General features: G+C 45.5%; 1 protein-coding gene across 5 annotated transcripts in view; it reads right to left on the bottom strand.

The window, feature by feature from the left end:
• CtBP (C-terminal binding protein) overlaps positions 1–17,283 on the bottom strand; it is a 62,782-nt gene that overhangs the window by 25,290 nt on the left and 20,209 nt on the right. The window contains exon 3 of one of the 5 annotated variants that reach the window (XM_086538748.1): positions 16,404–16,447. The exons of the other annotated variants lie outside the window; for them this stretch is intronic. The gene's annotated coding sequence lies outside the window, so the exon portion shown is untranslated. The remainder of the gene's footprint in view (positions 1–16,403; positions 16,448–17,283) is intronic. 5 annotated transcript variants of the gene reach the window in all.

Genomic DNA, 17,283 nt, shown 5'->3' with positions numbered 1-17,283 from the left:
TATATATATATAAATACATATGTATGTATGTATATTTCTCTTTGTATGACACGTCCACGCGTCAGAAGGGGTGACGAAGGAGGCGGTCGGAGGTGGCGATCACATGCGTGCGTCCTGGAGATAAGGTGTTCGTGTCATTTGTAGTTTGTCACGGGGGATGACTTTTCCTCCCTCACCCACATGGGAATGCCCTCAGATAAAGCGGTGGGTGAAAGGGGGGGGGGAGGGGTGACCTGATAAGGCTTATCGTGTGAAGCTCGGTCGAATCTGCTTTTACTTAGAGTCCAATTGCGAAGGCATGTTAATTAATGCCATCAGATCGTCTGTATTTGCACCACGCTCAAATACCATTGTTTACTTCCTGCACAATTCGAAATGAGGAAAGGCACACACAATAAAATAAAGAAGAATATTCCTACACAGACTATCCAATTGCTAGCCCAGACTAACCGATTAAAAAACAAAACAAGGTTAATCCAGAGCCAACACTCAGCAACAGGAGCCTTAAACAATAAAAGCATCAAACAAAGGAAGAACTTTACAATTCAACCCCAATAAATAATCACAAAGTCTGCAAAACAAGAGCAGTAATCAGCACCGACCAAGTAAGCAAGAACAACAGCAATGCAAGCAGCAAGAACAGAAGTGTATGAGCGCCATTATTGTTCATCTGGCAGCCTCCGCGACGTGGGTGCGCCCGGCCGAAATTGGCGGGAAAATATTGCCTACTTCCTAACACGGTCTTTCCATGAAGTCTTGTCCTTGAAGCTTCCTACGGCCCCTCCCCCTCCCCCTCTTCGTTCCCTCCCTCTTCCCCTCTCCCCCCTATTCGCCTTCTCCTTCCCTTCCCCTCCTCCTCCCCCACCCACCCACCCACCCTACTGCTGCTGCTGCTTCTCCGGTCCGAGGCAGTGAAAAAAAGGCCTTCACTCCAGCGCGGCGAAAATTATCGTGCACTCAGAAACGACAATGTGACAACGCATCTTCAAGAATGTAGTTTTCGTGTTTCCGACCTCCGACTAAGACAGTGGAAGAGTCCTTTTTTAAGTCATTAATTGGGGAGATTTGAGTGTTTTTTTTTCTTTTTTGGGGGGGAAGCAGAACAATTGGAATAGCGAAATGATTACGGGGAATGCGTATTCTTGCCGAGGACATTTTGAGACCTAATGAGGTAGAAAAAACGAAGGCATTTAAGGTATTTATGAAGTATAAACAACACTATGCAGATAAACAACTTCATACTGCAAGCGTAACACCGCTGCATTGCAACAGTTAAATATCTAAGCGACACGTCATTCAAGAAGGAAAAAAACATAATTACAAAGTAAACAGGAGCGATCAACGCACCAAAAGATCTGCATTCAAGCTCAAAATCACCAAACATCATTTAAAAACAACAAACTCCCCTTCATAAAAAAAACCTACAAAACATATTTACATCTATCCTGATTAATAAGACGTTCTCGGAATTAAGAAGCCCACGCGAACTAAGATTCGGCCAGCGATATCCGAACACCGAATTAGCCCCTCCAGCACACACACACACACACACATACATACACACTCACACACACGTACGTACACACACACACACACTCACACGAAACTCTTGCGACTTGGCAACTCCCCACCTTCCCCGTCATGGTGGCGGGAGAGCCAGCGCTATTGCCAACTTTCAGACAATATACTTCGCAAACACTCCTGCCTCCCCGCCCTACAACGCACGCCCATGCACACCACCCCCCACCCCGTCTTACGCCCCCGCCCTCGCCTCCCCGGAGCTAGGGCGAAAGGCGTCGCGGGGAATTAAGTGCGATCGGGAAGCTAAAAAGGGCACTAGGGCAGTTGGGCCAGCGTGTAGTGTCCGCCCGCCATCGCCATCGCCGCCGCCGCCGCCACCGCCGCCCCTGCCGTCGTCGCCGCTCTCTCGCTCGCACCAGAGTTTCTGTTGGTGTAAGATCCTTCGGCGTAAACTTGGTCCTTCGACATCCCTCCGCGCTCGCTTCCCAACTCGACTGAAGAGATACTTTTTTTTTTTTCTCCCCCCCCCTCCCTCCCACCCGCCCCCGGTCTTATACATCATGTTACTCTTTCTACCGCTGATTATCGGGGGGGCTTTTTTTATAACGTGGCTCAGCTCTTTCTTCCTACTTTTTTTTTTCATGTGACTTGTTAGGACTTGATATGATACACACCATACTTCCGCCAAGCTTAACCTTTGTTTAACCTTTCTTGACAGTTAAACTTTATTATTTTTTTCCATGACACGCGTTCTTTTTTCGACGTGAAAGGAAGCAAAACATACATGACGGGGAATTAATTTTGCGGAACGGACCAAAACTTTGAACGTAAAAAAAATAATAATCCTTGATTTTTCGGGAAACGTGATGCAACAACCGATCACGCTCCAATTAAGCAAAACGAAAGAGAGAGAGAAAGAGAGAGAGAGAGAGAGAGAAAGAGAGAGAGAGAGAGAGAGAGAGAGAGAGAGAGAGAGAGAGAGAGAGAGAGAGAGAGAGAGAGAGAGAGAGAGAGAGAGAGAGAGAGAGAGAGAATCTTCAAAATAATTTCTATGATCGGCTTAACTATACAAAAAAGTAAGCAAGAATCGAGTTAAATAAGCTCATTACCACTGACTCACCTGCTTCAACCCCCGCAAGACAAACGGACCCCAGTTTGAAAAAGTTAGTCCTCAAACCTTAAAAGAAAGAAATAAAAAACGAATCTAGCCGCTAGCGTGTTGCCATATCTTACCAAACTCTCTCTTTTTTTTTTATCTTAATCTCGAACACGACTGAAGTCTTTGTGACACTCGTGGTACGCAACTCACACGATGAATACGCAATAGATTTCTCTTTTGTTTTTCTAACTTCATACCGAATCGAAACTTTATTTTCTTCTCTTTCTTAAAGCTTGGATTGTGGCAATAACTGGAAGGTTTTCTTGCTGTCTGCTCGTTATCCTCTTAACCCGAACTGCGTTAATGGACAAGACACGCAAATTACTTTTACGGCCACGATTAAAGAGCAGCTAACAATCAGTAACAAGACCCGACATAGAGTGTATTCCTGGTTGCGTGTACAAACTCCATGTCAGTGGTTTTAAATAGGATTACACATTCGTTATATAAGATGCTTCGTCATACTATGATTGGGATTCGCTGACCGAGAATACTACGTGTTACTGATCCATTTCCTTGAACAATGATTCCGGAATTCCACCTTGTATAGGCCTGTTTTGAACGCAAGGCTGAATGGACGGAAAGTGAAAGTGGTGGAGATAATCTCGTCTGGGTGTTATGAACCGAGGATTTTGTACGGAAGAATTTAATTGAAGGGACGGAGGTTAACTACCTATCCTTTTTTTTTGGAGTATCTGATTCGAAAACTTTTTCACTGACATCTAATGAAGCAGTGAGGCCAAAATAATTGCATATCCTGACTCGAACTGCTCTCTTTACATATAAAAGAGGTAACTTCTCCCTCGCAAACAGCTTGACAGAATGACAAATAGCTAGCGTGTCCGATTCCGGATGCACGACAGGCCCAGCCAGGTATAAGGCAGCGTGTGCATCCTCTCCTCGCATCCTCATGCCTGCACGGACACGCGCATAAGCCAGACTGCAAACCGATCGTGGTTTCACGCGCAATCTTATTGACTTTCAGAGCTCGTCGTGTGCACCTGCTGATGTCATAAATACGGCAGAGACATTTACAAGTATAATGACCACAGCTGCAGGTAAATGCCACACTTGCATGCTTAAATAACGAAGTCCTATATAATCTACCGTTTTGCAGCTTAACCTTGGCTAAGCGGTGTATCTTTTGTCTTGTTCCGCCAGTTGGTTTAATGTACGTGTAGATTCAATCTTCTACACGCACTTTGTCCTTCCCACTCAATGCCAAAGACACCTCCGTGGCTCAAAAGACGGAACGCATCTGATCTGAATATGCAAATCCCTGTTCGCGAACGAATATTTCGACCGAATATTTCCAATCCGTTGTACGTAACGATCGTTATGCGCTACCTGGTGTCCCTCCCCCTCCCCCTACCCCTACCTCCCCGTCCACCCACGCTCGACGCTCGTGCGTTACAACAGCACCCCGTTACCTTCTCCCTCCCTTCGACACCCCCTCTGCTCACTCTTCCTCCCCGCCTCCCACCCCGCTACCCCCCCCTCCCTCCCTTCCTCCCTCCCTCGGTGCAGTACAAGAGAAAGACTATATTTTTAGCCCCCCTCTCTGGCCGCTCGCCCCAAGGACTGACTGGCGGGAGAGGCGAACTCTAACCTAACATTTCCGCTGCGAGAGACGAGGAGACGCGTGGAGGCCAAGCTCTGTGTTACGCTCCACTCCACCTGGACACCCACGCCCTCCCAACCTCCCTTCCCTCCCCTCCCCCTACTCCTCATCCTTACACGTCCCTCCAAGCATCCCTACATGTGGCCCCTATTCTATATCACCATCCTTCCTCATTCTTTCCCCCCTGTCATTTATCTCCTCTGCATCCTTCCTCCTCCTCCTCCAACACCTCCACCACCACTCCTTCCTCCTCCACCTTCACCTCCACCTCAATACCACTTCTTCTTCTTCTTCTTCTGCATCCTTCCTCCTCCTCCAACACCTCCACCACCACTCCTTCCTCCTCCACCTTCACTTCCACCTCAATACCACTTCTTCGTCTTCGTCTTCTTCTTCTTCTTCTTCTTCCTCCCATTGGGAAACCAATCCATCGTTCACATAAACTTCCCTTACAGCCCGCACCTTGTAACTCTGTAACGCAACACTTGATGTATATACGCAGCGGGGCACCATAAGCGGCGAGTACATTGCTCATACTGCGCATCACTCCCGCATGTGTTTTTCTTCCTCTCTCTTTCTTTCATTTCCTCTCTTTTCTCTCTCATTCGCTACATGTTTCTTTCTTTCTCTCTCTCTCTCTCTTTCTCTTTCTTTATCCCTCTCCCTCTCTCTCTCTCTCTCATTTAGATAAACCCTTAGTGTTACGCCGTCAATCCTATTCTAATTTCCTGTCTTTCCTAACTATCGCCAACGTCCCATAATAAAGGAAAACCCGACTTCCTCAAACCGACAAACAGACGATCGGACCCGACACATAGACATACACATACATATACACATGCACATACACAAATACACACACACACGTCACCTGCCCTCCAACGGAAATCGCGCATTGCTAGGCAGCCGAAAATAACCCACGGTGCTTACTAAACGTGTAATTACATATTCGAAAAAAAATATAACGCACAGAAATTCACGCGCACGCACAAACACACACAGGAAAGGGATGGCTTCTTCTCAACCCCCCACCCCCACCCCCCCTTCCTCCTCCTTCACTCTCACTCCCCAGATCGGCATTTCTAACCTTCGGTCATTTCCCAGCCGTCGTCGGGCTTTTCACATACGCATGTCCTGTCCTGTTCGACCCTCTCTCTCTCTCTCTCTCTCTCTCTCCTCTCTCTCTCCCCCCCCCCCCCCTCTCTCTCTCTCTCTCTCTCTCTCTCTCTCTCTCTCTCTCTCTCTCTCTCTCTCTCTCTCTCTCTCTCTCTCTCTCTCTCTCTCTCTCTCTTTCTCTCTCGTGTTCGACGTCTTCTCTCTCGGCGTTCGTGGAAAAGTGATGCATTCCCGAAATCCTTCCCATACGATTGTATTTTTCAATATTTTTTTTCGAGTTTGTGTGTTTTGGGTTATTTTTTTTTTTACTAAAGGGTGTAGAAGGTGGAAATGAATGCTGGGTGGTAGGAGAGTAAAACTGAAAAAATGCCATACGGAAACATTATTGTGCACCGCAACGGACAATTGGTGGAGCTGCAATGGAGTCAAGATGACAGTTGCAGATATTTAGTGCTATCTTTACACTCAGTCGTAGGAGGCAACATTTCTACACAATTCATCCCGGGAAGGAAAGTATATCAACTCGGTTTACTTGTCATGTATGTCATAACTCTTATTTTACCAATTGTTAAAGCGTATTGGATTCCTCGACTGCCTTTCAAGTGCATTAAATGCCATTTGCGGTCTATAACATTATTCAATTTACCAAACGAACAAAACCTATTCCTCAACCACATACCACACCCTCCATTAATTCATATAGCCCACAAGATCCCAAACAAATAAAATAAACGAAAAAAGGGGCCCCGCCATAAATGGCAACACGCACTCCTCAGACAGATATCAAAATTCGGCCTTCGACACCCGGCCCGGAATAATGGCGACCATGTGGCAACACTCGTCGGCCGACAAAATACTGCTACACGCTGGCAACACTCCCCCTAGCATTGCCAACGTGCTCTTTTATTACGCTTTTTGTATGCTTTATTACACCTGTCTTCGCTGTTGCTTAATTAGGCCTGTTCGTACACCAGGAGGAGGCCTAAGATCCGACTCTGACGAAGCAGAGCGATTAGAAGTTGTACCCGGGGAGGAACTTGCGTTAAATGAATTATGAACCATAAATTGAAGAGTGAATCCTTGGCGGCATTGGTTGACGTTGCGGGCAAGAAAGACACAGTCGACTCGGGGTCGGCCAAGAACCGATGTTAGATGGATAATATATTTTCCTTCAAGATTTCTTTCTCTCTCGCCTTTTTTTTTTTCTTTTCTTTTCCCCCCACTTTCCCACCTTTTTCACCTCTCCCTTAATGCGGAAAACGGGACTACTATTCGAAAATAGTGAGGCTAAAAAAGTGAGGGTTAAACCAAAAGGTTAAATTTGGGAGAGTTACTTTTTTTTCCTTCTCTAAAACGGACAGTCCTCTTAACAAATAAATATATATGTATGTATATACATATGTATATATATGTATGTATATATGTTTATATATATATGTATATATATATATATATATATATAAACATACATATATATACACACATACATACATATCATACAAAGCAAACGCGCAGAAAAATTACGAATTTCGTCTAATAAGACCGCGGGAAATCGATCAATGGCGTCCGAATCCAAGAAGAACCGACAAGACTTTGGTATTCCCTTCCAAAACTCGACCAGCGGCAGAAGTATAAACACGTGATGAATAATACGGTCAGTGTTCCCCAACTCTGCTGGTACAGACTGAGCGAAAGGTTGTGCAATTAGTCAAAATGATTAACACATCTACCAAAAGCCGTCGACCTACGATTTTTTTTTTTTTTTTTTTTTTTTAGTTTTATGTTGTTTTTGAACTCTATAATTATCTTTCTATTTTTTTTTCTCTTTCTCTATCGAAACCTTTGACTGCAAATTATAGATGTTTTATACCTAAATCATTTAGTCTTCTCGTGAAAAGCACTCAGCATCCTATAACGCGGCTCGGGAAAGAAAAAAATGCAAAATACGTTTCCAAGAAATGGAGAAACGGAAGGAGAGAGAGAGAGAGAGAGAGAGAGAGAGAGAGAGAGAGAGAGAGAGAGAGAGAGAGAGAGAGAGAGAGAGAGAGAGAGAGAGAGAGAGAGAGAGAGAGAGAGAGAGAGAGAGAGAGAGAGAGAGAGAGAGAGAGAGGAGAGGAGAGAGAGAGAGGAGAGGGAGAGTGGAGAGAGAGAGAGAGAGAGAGAGAGAGAGAGAGAGAGAGAGAGAGAGAGAGGAGAGAGAGAGAGAGAGGAGAGAGAAGAGAGAGAGGAGAGAGAAAAGAGAGAGAGAGAGGAGAGAGAGAGAGAGAGAGAGAGAGAGAGAGAGAGAGAGAGAGAGAGAGAGAGAGAGAGAGAGAGAGAGAGAGAGAGAGAGAGAGAGAGAGAGAGAGGAAAAGAGCAAAGAACAAAAAAGAGAGCTCTGACGCGTCCATCCGCCGATAGCATCAAGATAGCCGCATAATTCCCTTGACCGCTCGCTCCACCCGCTAACAACACCCACCATACAGCAAGCAACCTAATGACTCGTCAAAACCGCCAACCAACTTAACTACACGTGACTCTCTTTCCGTCTCTCCCCCCCACACACACACAACCCCTTTCCCTCTCTTTCTCCCTCTACCTTTCCCTCTCCTTTTCCCCTTCCCCTCTTCCCCTACCCTTTTCCCTCTCCTTCTCCCCCAACTCCTTTCCAACCCTCTCCCTCTTCCCCCACCTTTTCCCCTCTCTTCTCTCCCTCCCCCCCCCAACTCCACCTAAACTTAACCACTTTAACTTCAAACTTTTTTCTTCAACCAACTGGGAGATCATGCTCGGACCCCGTTAAGAAGGACACTGGATAACGCGGTCAGCTGCAAAGGCTTGTTGTGTCGAGGGAAGGGGAGGGAAGTGGGGGAGGGGGGAGGGCAGGTGGGGTGAGAGGAAGGAGAAGGAACGAAGGGAGGAAGGGAGGGAGGGAGGGAAATGGGTGGGGAGGGGGTAGACACAGGCAGAGACAGAGGCGGAAAATAAATGGAAAGAGAGCGATCCGTGTGAGAGACGGAGAGCGAGAGCGAGAGAGAGAGAGAGAGAGAGAGAGAGAGAGAGAGAGAAGGTAGAGGGGTGGGAGGGGGAGGTAGGCAGACCGGGGAGAGGGGGGAGTCGAAGAGAGAAGAGGGGAGGGGAGGGGAGGGGACACACAGAGGGATGGTTGGAAGGCTCGTGTGGGAGGGAGAAAGGGGGAGGAGGAGGAGGAGGAGGAGGTTGGGAAGTCGATATATTGGTTCTGAGGGGAAGAAAAAGTAGGGGAGAGCGAGGGCAGCGGCGAGGGGATAGGGTGGGGGGGGGGTGACCGTGTCGAGATGACAGGAGGAGGAGGTGGAGGACGAGGACGAGGACGATGAGGAGGAAGTGGAGGACGAGGAAGGGGATGTGGAGGAGGAGGAAGAGGTGGAGGACGAGGGCGAGGACAAGGAGGAGGAAGTGGAGGACGAAGAAGGGGATGTGGAGGACGAGGAAGGGGATGTGGAGGAGGAGGAAGGGGATGTGGAGGAGGAGGAAGAGGTGGAGGACGAGGACGAGGAGATGGAGGACGAAGGCGAGGAGGAGGAGGAGGAGAAGGACGAAGAGACGAGGAGGAAAGGCCCCAAGAGTGATTATGAAGTTCAATCAAATAATCTCGAAAATCACTTTAGTTTATCGACTCCTAAATAAATTAACAAACAAAATTAATAAATAGGTTGACTATTAATGAATTCTAAGACATCACTTCAAGAAAAAAGCAAGTGAAAGAGAAAATGAGACAGAGATAGATAGATAGATAGTTAGATAGATAGAGAGAGAAAGAGAAGAGAGCGAGCGAGAGAGAGAGAGAGAGAGAGAGAGAGAGAGAGAGAGAGAGAGAGAGAGAGAGAGAGAGAGAGAGAGAGAGAGAGAGAGAGAGAGAGAGAGAGAGAGAGAGAGAAAGGGAAAGCCCGTTAGAGACTGAAAGGTGACCACAAGGCGAGGCGTGGGGGGCGGGGGTCTTCTGGGCAAAGGCGGCGAGATGGGGGGTGGGAGGGAAGGAAGGGGGGAAGGGGGGGGGAGGCAAGAAACACAAGGGTGCGGTAAGGCAGGTACTTCACCCTGATCCCAGGGAAATTTTGTTTACTGGTTTAGCCCGAGCGTGTGGAGGCGTCGAGGGTAAAACGCGGTTGATTTACACCGGAGAAACAGAATAACAGAAAACTACTATTCATAAACTTTGTATCATCATTCTTCTTCTTCTTACTTTTTTCCTCTTTTCTTCTTCGTCTTACTTTCTTCCTCTTTTCTTCTTCTTTTCTTCTGGATGATGCAAGCACTAGTATTGAGGAGAGAAAGTTCAGATTTTCCTTCCTTCCTACACCTAAAAGAAAGCTGACTATCGTGGAAGGAAAACGATGCCTGGAGGAAGACACGGATGAAAAAAAAAAATCTTACGAAGAGATTACTCTACGCTCTAACGACAACAATGATAAACCAAACGAGCAATGATAAGCTCGTATACTTACTGAACAGCGTATCAAGAGTAATAAAAGCAAAGTGTGAGGCAGGCGTCCCCCTGTAATAAAAGTTTGGGTAATAAAGTACACCTTCTCGAGACGCGAAAGGCTGTGTAATAAAGTCTCGTGTAATAAAAGATCGTTCATCCTTATTCATACGTCAAATGGAGGAAAATTATATGGTGTTTGGACACGAGACATCTGCGACGACGAGAAATGTTGGCTGGCAAATAAAGACCTTAAAAGATTTTTTTTTTCTGATGTTCTCTATCGTTCTCGATTTGATTATTTATTTTCTCTTATTTATTCATTTTGGGTCACTAACTTTCATCTCTATCTCCCTTTATCTATTCATTCGATTTATCTATCTATCTATTTGTCTATCCATCATTCATATATCCCTTGCCCCCCTCCTCCTCCTCCTCCTCCAACACGCCCTGATCATGCCGGCCCCGTCTCCCTTCCCCCTCCTCCTCCTCCATCCCCCATCCCTCTCTCTTTCTCACCCCTTTATGGCGATTCGAATCTTTACAGTCTGCAGCTCATGCAGAGAATAACTCGCGCATCTACAAGCCTCCCAAGCTCATGAAGGTGACATCATGAAACCCACGGAGGTGATATCATGAAGCCCCTGGAGATGATATCAGGAAACCCATGGAGTGATATCAGGAAACCCATGGAAGTGAAATCATAAAGCCCCTGGAGGTGATATCATGAAGACCATGTAGTTGACATCAGGACACCCATGGAAGTGACATCATGAAGCCCCTGGAGGTGATATCATGAAGCCCAAGGAGGTGACATCCTTCCTTCAGTCATCTCTTAACATTCTGGTAGACTCAATAAACAGATAACATAATGAAGTGCCTCGCTCGTGTTGGCAACAGAGACTTCCCTCCTGCTCTCCCATGCTTTCAACTCGCCACATACACATCATCTCCTTGAACCTTCTAACTGTGCAGTGCAGATAACATCAGATCAGAACGCATACATGCTTGATTACTGCCGCGCCGAGCATGCATGCAACCTTTATGCTTTGGGATATTCCTATTTCATGCTTCTGTCTTTCCTATCGTAATTTTGTTCTATATTTTTTTCTGCTATTGTCTTCTCTCTTTAAGTCAGTCAGTCAGTCAGTCAGTCAGTCAGTCTATCTGTCTGTCTGTCTCATTCTCGTGGTTACTCTACGTTTAGACAGTGAGCTAAAGGAAAATGACAGACATCAAATAAAAAAAAAAAAAATGAGATTCAACACACACACACACATTCAAAAGAAGACACACATACACAACACAACCCACAAACAAACACACAGCCGACCGTGCAGTGCAACCCCCGCACACCTCATCCGACCCACCCCCAAGCAGAGCAGAGCAGCATCAGAGGCAGCAGGAAATACTCAAGATAATGTATGCGTCAGCAAAGGTCACAGAACATTCCCATCTCGAGACCTGGTTCAACGAATAGCAAAGGTCAGCCGGGCAAAACGTACGAGAGGAGGAGTCAGTCTCGCAACAAGAAATCCTTTTCTGCACATCAATCCGTCTCCAGTTAACTACCCCGCCCCACTCCCCCCCTCATCCTTCCTTCCTCTTCTTCCTTCTCCTCCACTACTCTTTTTTCCTCCTCCCCTCCTCTTTTTAGTCCTCCTCGCCTCGTCTATCCTCCTCCCTTCTTCCTTTCCCTCTCTGATTACTCCTCCCCCCTAGTCCAACCTTCTTCTTTCTCACCTACTTTTCTTCCTTCTATATTCTTGCTCCTCCTCCTCTTCCTCCTTTCCCCGTTCCTTATGCCTCCCTTGCCCTCCATTCCCTCCCTCCCTCCCTCCCTTTTCTACTCGTTGAGTCTCTGACGTGTATTGCGACACGAAAAGAGAGAGAGAGAGAGAGAGAGAGAGAGAGAGAGAGAGAGAGAGAGAGAGAGAGAGAGAGAGAGAGAGAGAGAGAGAGAGAGAGAGAGAGAGAGAGAGAGAGAGAGAGGAGAGTGAGAACGAGAGAGAGGAATGAGGACGAGAAAGAGGAGTGAGAACGAGAGAGAGAGAAGTGATTACAAGAGACAAGAACAACACAAAAAAGAAAGCGCGTGAAAACAAAACAAGAAGAATCAGAAAGAGAAAACGAAAGTGAGTGAGAGAGAGAGAAAAACAAAGTTGCCTCGTAGGTGACGTCAGCGACAAGTGCTGAGAGAGGCACTGATACCAGTCTTCCTGCAAACACACCCTACCATGGCAACTCCCAACGCTGGCGAAGAGACGTTAAAACTGACACAGCTCTTGACACGCGCACAAAAAAAAGAAGGAAAAAAAACAACTCTCCGTCACTCGCCTCTCACACAGGAAAAAAAGAAAAGAGAAACAAGAAAACGTACAAAAAATCGGGGGGGACAGACATGGCTATACATGACATATAGAGACAAGGGAAACACACATAGGGATACGTATTCACAAAAGTACATATGCACGCACATACACAGAAAACGTACATGCAGGTGAGAGTCAAAGATCAAATTCATTCTGCAGTTTAATGATTAGCATGGACGCGAAGAACAGAACGAAAATAATGGAAATATAATTTAAAAAATCATTCTCCTCTCCCTCTCCTCTTTCCTCTCTCCTTCCCTCTCTCTCTCTCCCCTACTCCCTTCTTCCATCTCTCTTCCCTACTCCCTTCTTCTCTCTCTCTTCCCTACTCCCTTCTTCTCTCTCTCTTCCCTACTCCCTTCTTCCCTCTCTTCTCTTCTTCTCTTCCTCCCTTCTCTCTCTCACTCTCTCACTCCCTTCTTCTCTTCCTCTCTTCCTCCCTTCCTCCCTTCCCCTCTCCCTCCCTCCGTGTAATGGGAGGTTTTAACGAAACTTTTCCCCCCATCGGCCGGTCGTTTCTCTCCCGGGCGAGTCGATACGCCGAGATGTGCGATATTTACTGGTCAGTTAAACAAAGTTAAACTACGCATGTATCCTCTCCTCCCTCCCCCCTCCCCCCCTCCCTGCCTCCCGTCCCCTACCCGCTCCCTCCCCCCTTTTCCATCATCCCTCTTACTCTTTCCTATACTCCCTTGGGCCTTTCCTTTACCTTCTCCCTTCTACTCCCTCATCATTCTCTCTATTTTACCTTACCACCTTTCTCTTCCCTCCCCCCTCCTCTGTTTCTAACCTTTCCCACTTTCCTTTCTCTTGCCTTAACCCCCCCCCCCTTTTTTTTATTTTGCCGGTGCCCCTCCCCCTTTCTTTTCCCATCACTCTCTTCCTCTCTTCCCACTTACACCTCCTTATCCCCTTTCTTTTCCCATCAATCCCTTCCTCTCTTCCCACTTACACCTTCTTACCCCCTTTCCCTTCCCTTTCCTCGCCCTTCCCCCTTTATCTTTTCTCTCCCCTCCCCTCCTTTTCTTCCCCTCCACCCTTCCCCTTTCGCTTCCTTTCCCCCCCTTCCCTTTCTCTTCCTTCCCCTCCTCTTTTTCTTCTCTTCCCCCTCCCCATTTCTCTTTCTTTTCCCTTCCCCCCTTCCCCTTTCTCTTCCCTTCCACCCTTCTCTTCCCATCGCCTTCTCTTTCTCTTTCTCTTCCCTTCCCCCCTTTCCCCACACTCCTAACCCACTCCCTCTCTACCTAGCAAATTAAGGGACAATCCACAGAAAGGTTTCAACACAGCAGGAGGGGGAGGGGGGGGGGGTGTCTTGGGTAAGGGGGGCGTGGGGATTTAAAAAGCGTTATAGATTTTTGCTTTCTGTGAGTTTCTGTGGCGGAGCAGTCGTCACCGTAGTTCTGTAGTTCGTTTGTTCATTCTATGTTTCATTGTTTTATTAGTTTGTCTGTTTGTTATTAGTTAGATGTATCTCTCTTTTTTCTCTTTCCATTTTTCATTCCCTCCCTTTCTGCTTCTTTCTTTCTTTCTTTCTTTCTTTCTTTCTTTCTTTCTTTCGTTCTTTCTCTTTCTTTTCCTTTCTTTCTTTGGCCTTTTTGTTTTTTTTTCCTATCCTCCAAGAGAAAAATGGAGAGAGGGGGAGGGAGAGGGAAGCAGGGGAGGAGGAGAGAGAAAGCGAAAAGTGAGAAAAGAGGAAATGAGAACGAAGAGAGAAAACAGAGAGAGAGAAGAGAGATAAAGAGAGAGAGAGAGAGAGAGAGAGAGAGAGAGAGAGAGAGAGAGAGAGAGAGAGAGAGAGAGAGAGAGAGAGAGGAGGGGAATACACATCACACCAGGTCACAGCAAACTGAAATGGTGATAATAAGGTTAGGACAAGGAGGGGGAGGGGGAGGGGAAAGGGGAGGAGGAGAGGGAAATGGGGGGATGACTCACATCTAGAGGGACAGCTGTTGAGAGAACAAGAGACAGACAGGCAGTACACATGGAGGGATTGGGGGGAGGGGGAGGGGGAGGGGGAGGGGGAGGGGTGAGTCAGTGAGTGAGTGAGTCAGTGTAGCGTTCGAGGAAGTGAGTAGGCGGGGGATGGGGTGGTTATAATATTATTAATAATATTAATATTAATAATAATAATAATAATAATAATAATAATAATAATGATAATAATAATAATAATCATTATAATCATAGTCATCACCATCATAACAATAACAATAATAATAATGATAATAATATCCACACCAATGATAATGATACTGATGATGACACCAACAATAATAACATCATAAAAAACATCAACAAAAAGTACAAATCATTACACAAAACAGAAATCAATACCCACCAGAAAAAAGAAAAAACGAAAAAAGAAAAGTAAAAAAAAAACGAGACAGGTACAGCACAACACAACGTTCCCAGCACATGGTTTCAACCGAGCGAGGTGCGACCGGTACAATTACGCGTTGATAAGATTATGTAACTAAAAGCGTCAGTGAGCCTTCGCGGTATCTTATCGTCTTATCGTATGAGAACACGTCAATAAGCTCGTCCGTATGGTGTGGTATGGTATGGTGACCGGGATATCATTCTTGTGTGTGTGTGTGTGTGTGTTGTTATCGTTTGAGATTACGGTACTACAGTTCGTTCGGGGTATTTTTTTCGTGTGTGTGTTATCACTTGAGATTACGGTACCAAGTATGGTGTGGCATGGTGACTGGATACCATTATTTGTGTGTATTGTTATCGCTTGAGACTACGGTATCGAATCCGTGCTTATGGTGTGTATGGTATGGTGACTGGATACCTTTCTTCTCTGACTGTGCATTGCTTGGTACATTGTTCGGTTGTGAGGCACAGTGGATGATTTTATACATCATGTCTATCCTCAAATAGCTGAACCCCGTATCCCATGACTAAATCCGAAATGATAACGGTGTTCCTCCCTCATGGCTCGTACCTCTTCTCTTTGAACCTCGTACCTCATGGCCACCTCATGGCTAAATCGGAAATGCTCAACTTTCTGTCTACTTCGTGTCTGACCTCATCTGGCTGGACATGAACCTCACACCTCTCATGATTATGCCAACTTGATGTTGAACCTCACCCTCGTTGAACTGGAACCTCACACCTCATGACTAAGTCCGTTATGTCTCACGCTATGTCTACCTTATGCCTCATAGCTAACCTCATCTCGCTGAATCTCTCCGCAAGTCTAATATCACATAATTTTGGAAAACAGGGTTGCAATTTCTAAATATATTCATAAACTAAAAAAGAAAAAAAAATCATATATCATAATCTGAAACCAGGCACCATGGGTGTTCTTGTTACAACGAACAAATATTATACGTAAAAATCAGCCTGCGTCATCTGAAATTATGAACACAAAGAACCTCCACTTATAGGTTTCATTTTTCTTTCTTCTGTTTTCTTCTTCCTCCTCCTTCACCTCATTCTTCTTCTCCGGTTTCTCTTTCTTCGTCTTCTTCGCCTATTTCTCTGTCTCCTTCTCCCACTCCTGTATCTCCTCTTCCTATTTCTCCTTCTCCTCCTCTTCCTATTTCTCCTTCTCTTCCTATTTCTACTCCTCTTCCTCCTCCTCCTCCTCCTATTTCTCCACCAGTTCCCCCCTCTATTTCTCTTTCTCCTCCTCCGATTTCTCCGATTTTCCTCTCCAGCTCCTCTTCACATCAGAATGAAGTCACCAAAAGACCTTATTTTTAACTCCTGCTGACACCGGAACCTGACAAGCCAAAGGTAAATTGTCTGCCTGACACTGATCTGGCATTTCTCTCGTGCTGACACTCCCCTCCCTACGCGCGCTGACAACACCTCGTGAACTGTTTGATAGCGACATTCTCTCCATGTCTTACGGAACACGTCGGCCACAGGAAAGTCACGTGTTATTAAGTCTATTTGTTATTACTGTTACTTGAATTGTTATTGTTCGTTATCATTATCATAATCATTATTATTGTTGTTTTATCATTATTATCATCACCATCGCCGTTATCATCGCCATCATTATCATTACTATCATCATCAATATCATTATTAATCCTCATCAACATCATTACAAAAATACCCATCTTTATCACTAATCTCCTCATTAACATCACCATTAATCGCCTCATTAACATCATTAATATCAATCATTATCATCAATATTATTTTTACCTTTCTCTCCATTAACTTCGCCTTCCTTCTTGTTGCTGCCTTACCTGAGGAAAAAGACAATAGATGTTAATTAAGGATAAAAAATACATGGATTTACTTGCTTAATATATTCGGTGAGTTTCACATAGTTGTTAACCAATACGATGTTCAAGACATCTGATTTTTTTGTTTTGTTTTGTTTAATGAATGAATGAATGAATGAATGAATGAATGAATGAATGAATGAGAGAGAGAGAGAGAGAGAGAGAGAGAGAGAGAGAGAGAGAGAGAGAAAATTAACATTCAAAAAAAGAAAAGAAGAAAAAACTTGCCGGCTACAGAGAGAAAGAGAGAAAGAGAGAAAGAGAGAGAGAGAGAAAGAGAGAGAGAGAGAGAGAGAGAGAGAGAGAGAGAGAGAGAGAGAGAGAGAGAGAGAGAGAGAGAGAGAGAGAGAGAGAGAGAGAGAGAGAGAGAGAGAGGAGAGAGAGAGAGAGAAAGAGAGAGAGAGAGAGCGAGAGCGAGAGAGAGGGAGAGAGAGAGAGAGAGAGAGAGAGAGAGAGAGAGAGAGAGAGAGAGAGAGAGAGAGAGAGAGAGAGAGAGAGAGAGAGAGAGAGAGAGAGAGAGAGAGAGAGAGAGAGAGAGACAAAGAGAGAGAGAGGGAGGAGGGAGATGGGGATAGAGAAAAAAAGGAAAATAAATAAAGAAAGAAAGAGAGGGAGATGGGGATAGAGAAAAAAGGAAAAGAAAGAAAGAAAGAGAGTAAGAGAAAGAAAAAGAAAAAAAAGAAAGAAGAAAAGAGAAAAAGAAAGAGAGACTGCAAGGCACACATACACACAAACATCCACATCAAAATATATTTTCTAACACATGTGACATGAGCCTGTATTGCCTGCACCAACCT

The sequence above is a fragment of the Penaeus japonicus genome, unplaced genomic scaffold (genome assembly GCF_977035675.1).
Source record: "Penaeus japonicus unplaced genomic scaffold, GWHDUDI00000001_assembly GWHDUDI00000007, whole genome shotgun sequence".
NCBI classification, from domain to species: Eukaryota; Metazoa; Arthropoda; class Malacostraca; order Decapoda; family Penaeidae; genus Penaeus; species Penaeus japonicus.
This window is presented reverse-complemented; position numbering and strand designations above follow the sequence as displayed.